Below are 10967 nucleotides of genomic sequence, written 5' to 3'. Positions count from 1 at the left end.
CACAGAATCCTTCATTTTTCCAATGCTTAATGATAAGGTAAGGTTTCTTATTTGTTCATTAGAAATTAAGAACCATTACCAATGATAGTTGACACATGCTTTGCGATATCTTCAAATTGGTACACTACTGTATTATAACATTCTGTTGGACAAGGGTCATTATCTGTGTCATTATTATTATTTCTTAGCAGACGCCCCTATCCAGGGCGACTTACAGTCGTAACAAAAATACATTTCAAGAATCACAGTACAAGTTTTAATACAATTAAGAGCAAGATAAAATACAATTATTTCGGAACCTTTACTAACATCTCAGAATCCACAAGATAATAGTGCCTAATTTTTCTCCTCACTGTGACGACAGAGCTTGCACCACCACTTGCGCTTGTTTGAAAAATATATACAGCTCTGGAAAAAATTAAGAGACCACTGCAAAATTATCAGTTTCTCTGGTTTTACTATTTATAGGTATGTGTTTGGGTAAAATGAACATTTTTGTTTTATTCTATAACTACTGACAACATTTCTCCCAAATTCCAAATAAAAAATATTGTCATTTAGAGCATTTATTTGCAGAAAATGACAACTGGTCAAAATAACAAAAAAGATGCAGTGTTGTCAGACCTCGAATAATGCAAAGAAAATAAGTTCATATTCATTTTAAAACACCACAATACTAATGTTTGAACTTAGGAAGAGTTCAGAAATCAATATTTGGTGGAATAACCCTGATTTTCAAGCATAGCTTTCATGCGTCTTGGCATGCTCTCCACCAGTCTTTCACATTGATGTTGGGTGACTTTATGCCACTCCTGGCGCAAAAATTCAAGCAGCTCGGCTTTGTTTGATGGCTTGTGACCATCCATCTTCCTCTTGATCACATTCCAGAGGTTTTCAATGGGGTTCAGGTCTGGAGATTGGGCTGGCCATGACAGGGTCTTGATCTGGTGGTCCTCCATCCACACCTTGATTGACCTGGCTGTGTGGCATGGAGCATTGTCCTGCTGGAAAAACCCAATCCTCAGAGTTGGGGAACATTGTCAGAGCAGAAGGAAGCAAGTTTTCTTCCAGGACAACCTTGTACTTGGCTTGCTTCATGCCAAAGCTACCCGATTCCAGCCTTGCTGAAGCACCCCCAGATCATCACCGATCCTCCACCACATTTCACAGTGGGTGCGAGACACTGTGGCTTGTAGGCCTCTCCAGGTCTCCGTCTAACCATTAGACGACCAGGTGTTGGGCAAAGCTGAAAATTGGACTCATCTGGGGGTGCTTCAGCAAGGCTGGAATCGGGCAGATTTGTCTTTGTGAAGGACGCATGAATCAAGCCAAGTACAAGGTTGTCCTGGAAGAAAACTTGCTTTCCTTCTGCTCTGACAATGTTCCCCAACTCTGAGGATTGGTTTTTCCAGCAGGACAATGCTCCATGCCACACAGCCAGGTCAATTAAGGGGGACAGTGGAAAAGAAAATCCAAAAGGTGTTGTTAGCGGACGATTGTTACAGTACAGGGATGGTGGTGGTGAAAAACTGAAATTTCCGGTCAGTATGAAAGAGATACTGTTGTGCATATGCATTTATAAGGCATTTCGGGCACTTAAGATGCAATGCGACAAGCGAAACTGTGCAGTGATGCGTCAAAATGATAGAACCCTATACTTTTGATAAGTATCTTTCACACGACAAGCTACGCAGGAACGGTACCAGGGCAGCACTGGACTGACGAGAAATAAATAGGATTGAATCCGATTTTTTGCGATTTGACGCACGTCAACTAGGCATTGAGCAATCGGAGAACAGCTTCAATGCACGTGGTCCAGCAGGGTGAAGCAGTTTCCAAAATGACGGAGGAAAAATACTTGTCGTTGAAAAACTACCCAGAGCTTTATGACAAAGGCCATCACAATTATAAAGATACAGATTTGAAAGGGAATATATGGGAGTCCATTTCGAAAGAACTGGATAAGCCTGGTATGTGTGATTTATTGCCATATGTGTTGAAATACCATCAGAGAAGACACTCATAATTTCCACATCATGTTGATAAGTAGTACCAGTCTTGATCATAGTTCTGTCAATAGCAATTTTGAACAGTTGTATAGATCTGGCAATTTTCAAACCTATCGCTGCTGGTTTGTGTGGTCATGTCGCTGCGAAAGGTCTCGTCGGGAGTCGTTGCCAATTAAAAAATCACTTTGTGTCTGGTGTGTGGAGACCTTTACTCATCCACTTTTTAATATGTCTTATGTAGACATTGATTTAATTTATATGTCAATTATAAAACCATGGCAGCCACTAAGCCAAGTCAGTTTTCCCCATTTACTATTTTTTTTTAATTTTTTTATTTAACAATAAAACAAACTGGTGATTTTATTGTTTTAAATGAATCCCAACTTTGGTGTTTGTGAAATAGACACAGATTCCAGGTGCAGGGAAAATGGTAGAAATAATATAATATCCCCTGTCAGATTTTGTTTTAAAACAACCCCCAATACATGTACTTGAACCAAATTTATTTTTCATACATTTATATATAAAAAATATTAACTTCATAAATTAATTTAATGTATAGAGTTATATGATGAAAATGCAGATTAAAGTATTGTTTTTTCTATATGGTCTCATTGTTCCGGGGATTGCTAAGCATACTAATGAAATCAAGTTATATAGCCCACTATTGTGTGCAAGTGGATCTTTCAAACTGGAGGACACAGAGATTGCTACATCAATCAATCTTGCTACAGTCCGCCACTGATGAAGTAACTTCATAATTGTATTTGTTATCTTGTGCAGGATGAAAGTATACAAGATGGGCCAAAGTAGATGAAGACCAAGTGCTTATCTATTTCAAGCCTTACAAGGTGAAAGCAGAAAACAAATGCCAGGTGAGATTGTAATGATTGTAATGGTGCCATACATATATTGAATATTTAGTTTTCTTATACATTCTGTCTGAGTCCGTTCAAAGTAAACACTCCCCGCCCCCAATAGCATAATCCTTTGGCATTTTACTATATTTTTAGTTTCTTTATTGGGGGTGGGGTGTTTGGGTATCCATATGAATTTTCCTGACAATTGGATAAGTTTGACGTAGGTGTGACATAGGGTCAGATGTAGAGGTGGGATGCTAAGAAATTCTCATGGTATGATAACTATCAGAAAAAATACCACGATTATCATATAATTATATTGCAGTGTAATTTTTTATATAAAATATTCAACTGGTTTTCAAATATGCAGATTAACACAAATCCACACACCTGTACTTTATTGGGTACCAGTATCTTTGCCTTCAGTCAGATTTATCAAGGTATTTGCATCAAAATGGGATTTACATCCTTTTTTTGTGAAGAAAACAATGTGTTAATATTGCTAGTAACAAACAATAATTTAGGCATACAGTACTTTTGAGTCTTTTAAAAGCCCTTTCACAAATGGTCGTTTGGTGCATGCTGAAGTACGGTTCAGTTCATTTGCAGGCATAAATGAAACATCCAAAACAAACTGATTCACCCCAGAATTTGCACCAAACCAATCGGCCTGAGACTACTTGTAAATACACAGATATACTGTATATGGTGCAAACTGTATTTGTGTAAAGACCATCATAAATATGCCCTGTTTCTTACATGCGGCTACTTTTTTATGTAAAGCAAACACCTTTGTATAATGGAACAGTCCAGGGATTATGGCTAGTCTGTAAATGTTATTGTGTTTTTGTTTGTTGTTTTTTTTTTTTTTTTTTATATAAAATGTTAATTATTGTATCATTTAACAACTGGAATAATGGCTGGTTCAGTGTGTACTACCAGGGAATAATACCATAGAGAGGTTTTGGGGAGAGAGTTTTGGGGACAGGAACCATTCAGATGGTATTACCCCTGGTAATACACACTAAACCAGCTATTGTTTATTGTAATATATGGATTTGAGTCTGAACAATATGTGTCTTCCCTTTCGGGTCTGCGTGGTGGATAGACTGAAATGCCAGCTCTGCACAAGCCACACTTTGAGCTCAAGCTGATGTGTTGAAGTGATAATACCATCGTTCAGAGCCCAGCGAAAATATTACCATTTGGGTATTACAAGATTTTTTTTCTATGACGCACAGTAGTATTCTTTAGGTCTATCCATGTATTTCAATAGATTAACCTATATTAATATAAAAACATAAGAACATAAGAAAGTTTACAAACGAGAGGAGGCCATTCAGCCCATCTTGCTCGTTTGATTGTTAGTAGCTTATTGATCACAAAATCTCATCAAGCAGCTTCTTAAAGGATCCCAGGGTGTCAGCTTCAACAACATTACTGGGGAGTTGGTTCCAGACCCTCACAATTCTCTGTGTAAAAAAGTGCCTCCTATTTTCTGTTCTGAATGCCCCTTTATCTAATCTCCATGTGTGACCCCTGGTCCTTGTTTCTTTTTTCAGGTCAAAAAAGTCCCCTGGGTCGACATTGTCTATATCTTTTAGGATTTTGAATGTTTGAATCAGATCGCCGCGTAGTCTTCTTTGTTCAAGACTGAATAGATTCAATTCTTTTAGCCTGTCTGCATACGACATGCCTTTTAAACCCAGGATAATTCTGGTTGCTATTCTTTGTACTCTTTCTAGAGCAGCAATATCCTTTTTGTAACGAGGTGACCAGAACTGAACACAATATTCTAGGTGAGGTCTTACTAATGCATTGTAAAGTTTTAACATTACTACCCTTGATTTAAATTCAACACTTCTCACAATATATCCGAGCATCTTGTTGGCCTTTTTTATAGCTTTCTGAGTCAACATAAACTCCTAGGTCTTTTTCATAGTTCCCTTCTTCAATTTCAGTATCTCCCATATGATATTTATAATGCACATTTTTATTGCCTGCATGCAAAACTTTACACTTTTCTCTATTAAATGTCATTTGCCATGTGTCTGCCCAGTTCTGAATGCTGTCTAGATCATTTTGAATGACCTTTGCTGCTGCAACATTGTTTGCCACTCCTCCTATTTTTGTGTCGTCTGCAAATTTAACACGTTTGCTTACTATACCAGAATCTAAATCATTAATGTAGATTAGGAATAGCAGAGGGCCTAATACTGATCCCTGTGGTACACCACTGGTTACCTCACTCCATTTTGTATTATAGGTAAAAAAGAGATGGAGGATTTTTTGTTCCAGCACTCAAATATAAGGCATGATTGGACAACTGTCAAAGTGAAGATATTCAACGAGAAGAGCAAGATACAAAAGCTTTCACAGAGACGTCTGGCCAACCTCCAGGAGTGACACTGGGAATAATTACTCTCATTATTTCATGATGTTTGTAATTAAACCTTATAACTGTAATTGTAATCGTGACTGCAATGGTGCTAAAATACAATAATGTGGATGGATATTGAATTGAGTCTACTAAAGGCTGTCATTCATACCTGAATTCATTGTATGAGGGACGTTCTAAATGTTTTTAAAACACATACACTAATGGGAACCACTAATTTTCAGCTTAGCCACCGCCTTTAAGAATGCACTTTTCATATAGTTTTTTTTCTGTGAAGTTTTTGCTCGATTTGTATAATTTTGCGCACGACTACTGGCCACGATTGCCTCAGGTGGATACACTAAGAACTTAAGCCTTTATATACCTGAAATATGTCATTAGCATTTCTGATTGGATTACCTTAACCCTTTGCGGTCCTATGTCGGACCTGGTCTGACATCGCAATTTTCCCTTTCCGGTCCAATGTCGGACCCTGTCCGACATCATCAAAAAGACACAAAAAACAGGTCTCTAGTCTTTTTTCTCCGGAAAAAGCCGAGAAAACTATTCAATGGCCGAGTGAGACCGATAGGAGCCGAGAGAAGCCGGAAAAAAAAAAAATAGTGGGTGTATCTCATGAATACTGATAGACCCGACACTACATAGATAACACGGACATACACAAACAAGATAGCTGCTTCCGCATCCAGCGCTCAGAGAATATCACAGACATTTGCAGAGCTTTTTGAGATGTTATAGTAATAAAATAATGACTTGGATCGCATTACTGAGGTGTTTGCTGGAGATGCAGTACTGAGTGTCCTGTTGTTTTGAAGTGTCTTTTAAACCTGTTTTACTGTGAAAAAAAATACTTTTAAACAGCGCGTCTAAAATAAACTGCGTGTGTGAAAATAAATTGGACCTGACACGCACTTAATAAATGAACTGCAAAGGGTTAATATTTCACACAGCTACTATATTTCCAGTAACAAACATTAACTGATTTGGAGACTCCTGGTGACATGAAGTTGTAAATGCACACCATTTATTTATATATCATTTTTCATTTTCGTTTTACATTTTAATTAACATAAGTAAGATAAGTTAAATGTTTTAAACTCACCGATATCACCAAGATGTGGCTGGATCGGTCTAAGAAAACAGTTTGGTATGGTGGGCAATCGTTTTCTCGTTTCTTTTCTTTCCTGTTGGTTTGTCCTCTGCAGAGTGGGTGTCCCTCTTTAATCCTTTAAACTCTGCATATTTCTCAGCTTGGAAAGTGTCAATGTTGGGGCCGTTAATTGAAACAAACAGCATGCTGTTCAGTGTGCTTACATGCATTCGGCTTCTCTGGTCGGTCAGAATAAGGTTCATCACACTAAAGCCACGTTCACATTCAGCAGTGGACCACAGGAATTACACCTACTGTGGTTACCAGTTTGTTCAGGTTATCCCCCATGCGCTGAGTATCTTTGTGCTCTCTGAATTCCTTTATAGTTAGAGGTCGTGAAACGTTGAATTTTAAAGTTTTGCACAGATTCATAACTTTATCGTCCCCAAACAAAATTCTTGCATCCTCTTCTACAGGCCATGATGTGGGGTTGAGTACGGCTGCCTCCTCCAGGACCCCTTTATCATCAAATCTTCTTTCGATGTTGTCAAATAAAGCTTGTATGAACTGCGTGCGGAAACCTCTGTATTTCATTTGTTGAGCGTCAGATGGCTGTGTGATTGGAACCCCTTTAAATGCACCGGCTCTTGAGAACTCGTTGTTCATTGTGCTGGTATTTATTCAATCTCTGTCCTTCATAGCACGTAGAGCTTTTAATGCAACATCAATCTCCGGCTTGACAGTGATGACAGTGGAATTCCTATTTTGAAGAAACAGGGATAGCGCTTTTAGCGTCTCGAGTGCATCTTTCATTGTTGCTACTTCCATTACAAACAGCCAGTTTGTCATCTTCCCCAGTAGACCACCACATTCTGCTTTGTCCTGTGAAGAACGTGAGATGTCTGTTGAACCATTTCTAAAAAATGTAACAAGGGCAGGGTAACTTTCCCATAAAGCAGTCACCGATGTGCAGGAAGATGACGGCCAACGGACGTCAGAAACTCGACCAACCTTGTGTATATGTACACAGAGCTCAGCAGCCACAGCTTCAAGTTGCCTCTGGTTCTTGGGACTTAGTGAAAAAAATGAATACAGTGAATCGATTAATAGCTGAAAATGACTTGCTTCCTTTACTGTTCGAACAGCGTCATGAACAGCAAGCTCCAGTTTGTGGTTCATGCAGTGAATCTCGATTAGATTGTTGTTGATCTGTTCTCGCAGAATTGATGCTGCCCCTTTGTATTTCCCCAGCATCGATGCTGCTCCATCAGTTGCAAAACCCAGCAGACGCTCTCGAAGTATGTCTGCAGTGATGCCATACTGATTGAGGCTGGAAAGCAACTCATCTGCAATGCCAGCACCTGTCCCCGACTTTAGCGGCACAATGTTAAAAAAATAGTTGCCTAAAATAATATAATTGTATGTAAAAATAATGTGATATGTTGTAACAATTGTAAGTTGCCCTGGATAAGGGTGTCTGCTAAGAAATAAATAATAATAATAATAATCAATTACATACTTTGCAAGTTGTGCAGCCATTTTGTCTGCTACAAACGAGAGCATATTACAACCTGCATGGTCGGAATGCAGCATGTTCCCAGTATCCAATCCATTAAGCTGCTGTAGCTGCAAAATGTTTGGATGCATCTTAAACGTTTTCTTTACAAATCATGTAGGCTGTTATCATTATGCTCGTCGTTTTTTCCGATCACTGCAGTGCTGTTTTCAGCAGCTTTCTCTATGGCCTGCTTTTGTCTGGCTTGCGCTATGTGTTCACATTTCATATGAGACTTGCATTTACCGTGTTCACTTATTTTGTCATTTAGTTTTTTGGCTGATGTTGCAGTTGTGCCATTCATAAAGGCCTGGTCAATTCCAGGTCGTTCTTTTATATGGGTTCCCAGATCACGAATTGCTGAACAAACCGAGCAAATGACTGAACCGCTGGGATTAGCCTTTAGCCAAGCGCGATTAGCCTTCCATTTTTTGAAGCGAGCCTGCCCTACACAGCCGCCGATATTAATTGCCTGCTCTTCTGAGGCCCCTATGCTCTCCTGTGTGTCAGTACACATAGGGTACATACCTGCATCGTCACCTTTGATAGCTTTATTTCTGCCGCTGCAGAAATAAAGCTGTCTAGAGGATGAGATGTTCAATTTGAGCCCAGTTTTGGCTGTTTTGGTGATTTTTTGTATTTTTCATTCATTAGTAGTAAACTGGCAGTTATAGAAAAATAGCTGAATATGTCAATGGTTTCCTCCCAGTTTCTCAATATCTCCACATTTCTTAGCCACATAGTCAGGTTTAATGTAAACTAGAAGTTGTGATCTTCAATTTAAACCCACTTTTGCCTGTTTGGGGGATTTCTTTCATTATTAGTAAACTGGCAGTTATATACCATTCTGTTCAATACAGTTGATTTGACTGCACAGCAAAAACCAGCTAGCTTTGAGGCTGCATACCTCCATAAATAGGAAAGTTCCACACATATTGCAAAAATGCTCTAGTCCACAGTGATCAGACCTACAATTTGAGACCATTTGGTGATAAAATGCAGCTTTGTGTCAATTTTAAACCACCCCAGACGTTTCTGTGCAATACTGTTTGTCATTTGTTCAAAGGCGTACAAATAAACACCTGTATTTGTTGACAGAGATGCTGTGTCAGTGTATAAACACCTGTATTTGTTGACAGAGATGCTGTGTCAGTGTATAAACACCTGTATTTGTTGACAGAGATGCTGTGTCAGTGTATAAACACCTGTATTTGTTGACAGAGATGCTGTGTCAGTGTATAAACACCTGTATTTGTTGACAGAGATGCTGTGTCAGTGTATAAAGGCCTGATCTCATTTACACAGGGGCTGTGTCAGTGTATAAACACCTGTACTTGTTGACAGAGACCGACTTTATACCTTAGAAGAAGGTAAAGCTTTTTTTGTAGCTCTGGTCATTTACTTCGATTCTGGCTGTGGTCATATAACTCAATTCTGACTCTGTTCATGTAGCAGTATTCTGACTCTTGTCATGTAACTCAATTCTGACTATGGTCATGTAGCACTATTCTGACTCTGGTCATATTCCAGTATTGTCACACTAAGTTCCAACATTGGCTAGTTCAGGGATCCCGGCTATTGTGTACTGCCCCAGTATAAATATGTTTAATCTACATACAAAGCTGTTTAATCTACCCTGCCCTCTGCTCCCTTTGAACTGTCCCCTGCTCCCTTTGTCTGTACCCTGCTCCTCTGCGTAAAAATGTCATTTTAAATACAACAAAGATCCGCACAGCAAGGGTATGGAGCGCATAACTTGGCACAGCAAGGCAGCTCCTAGCTGGGCAGATGCTGCAGCTCTGCCTCTCATGCAACTGCTACATTTCATAAAAATAGGAATGTGTCAAGCAAGGAGAATAGCCAATTCGTTAGGAACAGGCATTTGGAAGACAGTACATGTTTCAAATGATTGAAAACTGGGAAACTCTTTGAGAAAAAAATCTTAAAATCCTTTATTGAAAAATAAATAATATCCACATTTGTTTTAAAGAAATAATGTTCCGATAGTCGTTTGAAATGTGCTGCAAGTTTAAAATCATCTGGAAATTAAACACTGATGCCTTTTTTAATTGTATTTTTTCTGAAAAAAAGTTGAAAGGCTGGGAGGATCTTCTGTGGAGAAGATCTTCCCGGCCTTTCAACATTTACTTTTCAAAACGAACATTTGTCATTCAAAAGAATGTGGAGAAGATCTTCCCTCCCTTTCAACATTAATTCTCAAACTGAATGCAGTAGGGATTCAAGGAAATGCATGCACATGGATTAGGGAGTGGTTAACATGTAGAAAACAGAAAGTACTAAATAGAGGAGAAACCTCAAAATGTAGTGAGGTAGCCAGGGGTGTACCTCAGGGATCACTATTAGGTCCTCTGCTATTCCTAATCTACATTCATGATTTAGATTCTGGTATAGTAAGCAAGCTTGTTAAATTTGCAGACGACACAAAAATAGGAGTGGCGGCAAACACTGTTGTAGCAGCAAAGGTCATTCAAAATGATCTAGACAGCATTCAGAACTTGGCAGACACGTGGCAAATTACATTTTAATAGAGAGAAGTGTAACGTATTGCACACAGGCAATACAAATGGGCATTATAAATATCATATGGGAGATACTGAAATTGAAGAAGGGATCTATGAAAAAGACCTAGGAGTTTATGTTGACTCAGAAATGTCTTCATCGAGACAATGTGAGGAAGCAATAAAAAAGGCCAACAAGATGCTCGGATATATTGTGAGGTGTGTTGATTTTAAATCAAGGGAAGTAATGTTAAAACTTTACAATGCATTAGTAAGACCTCACCTAGAATACTGTGTTCAGTTCTGGTCACCTTGTTACAAAAAGGATATTGCTGCTCTAGAAAGAGTGCAAAGAAGATGGTTAATCTTCCCTCTGACATTCTCCATTGACAAATTGAGGGATGCGCACCAGGCCGCACACCCGCCGCTCCGGATTCGGGGATCTGAACCCGACTCTCTTTGGATCGGCCGGGGGGCGACGGAGGCAATCACCCCTCCCTTTCAGAACGGCATTCGCCTATCTCTTAGGACCGACT

The sequence above is a fragment of the Acipenser ruthenus genome, unplaced genomic scaffold (assembly GCF_902713425.1).
Source record: "Acipenser ruthenus unplaced genomic scaffold, fAciRut3.2 maternal haplotype, whole genome shotgun sequence".
Taxonomy (NCBI): Eukaryota; Metazoa; Chordata; class Actinopteri; order Acipenseriformes; family Acipenseridae; genus Acipenser; species Acipenser ruthenus.
Note: the sequence above shows the minus strand (reverse complement) of the source record.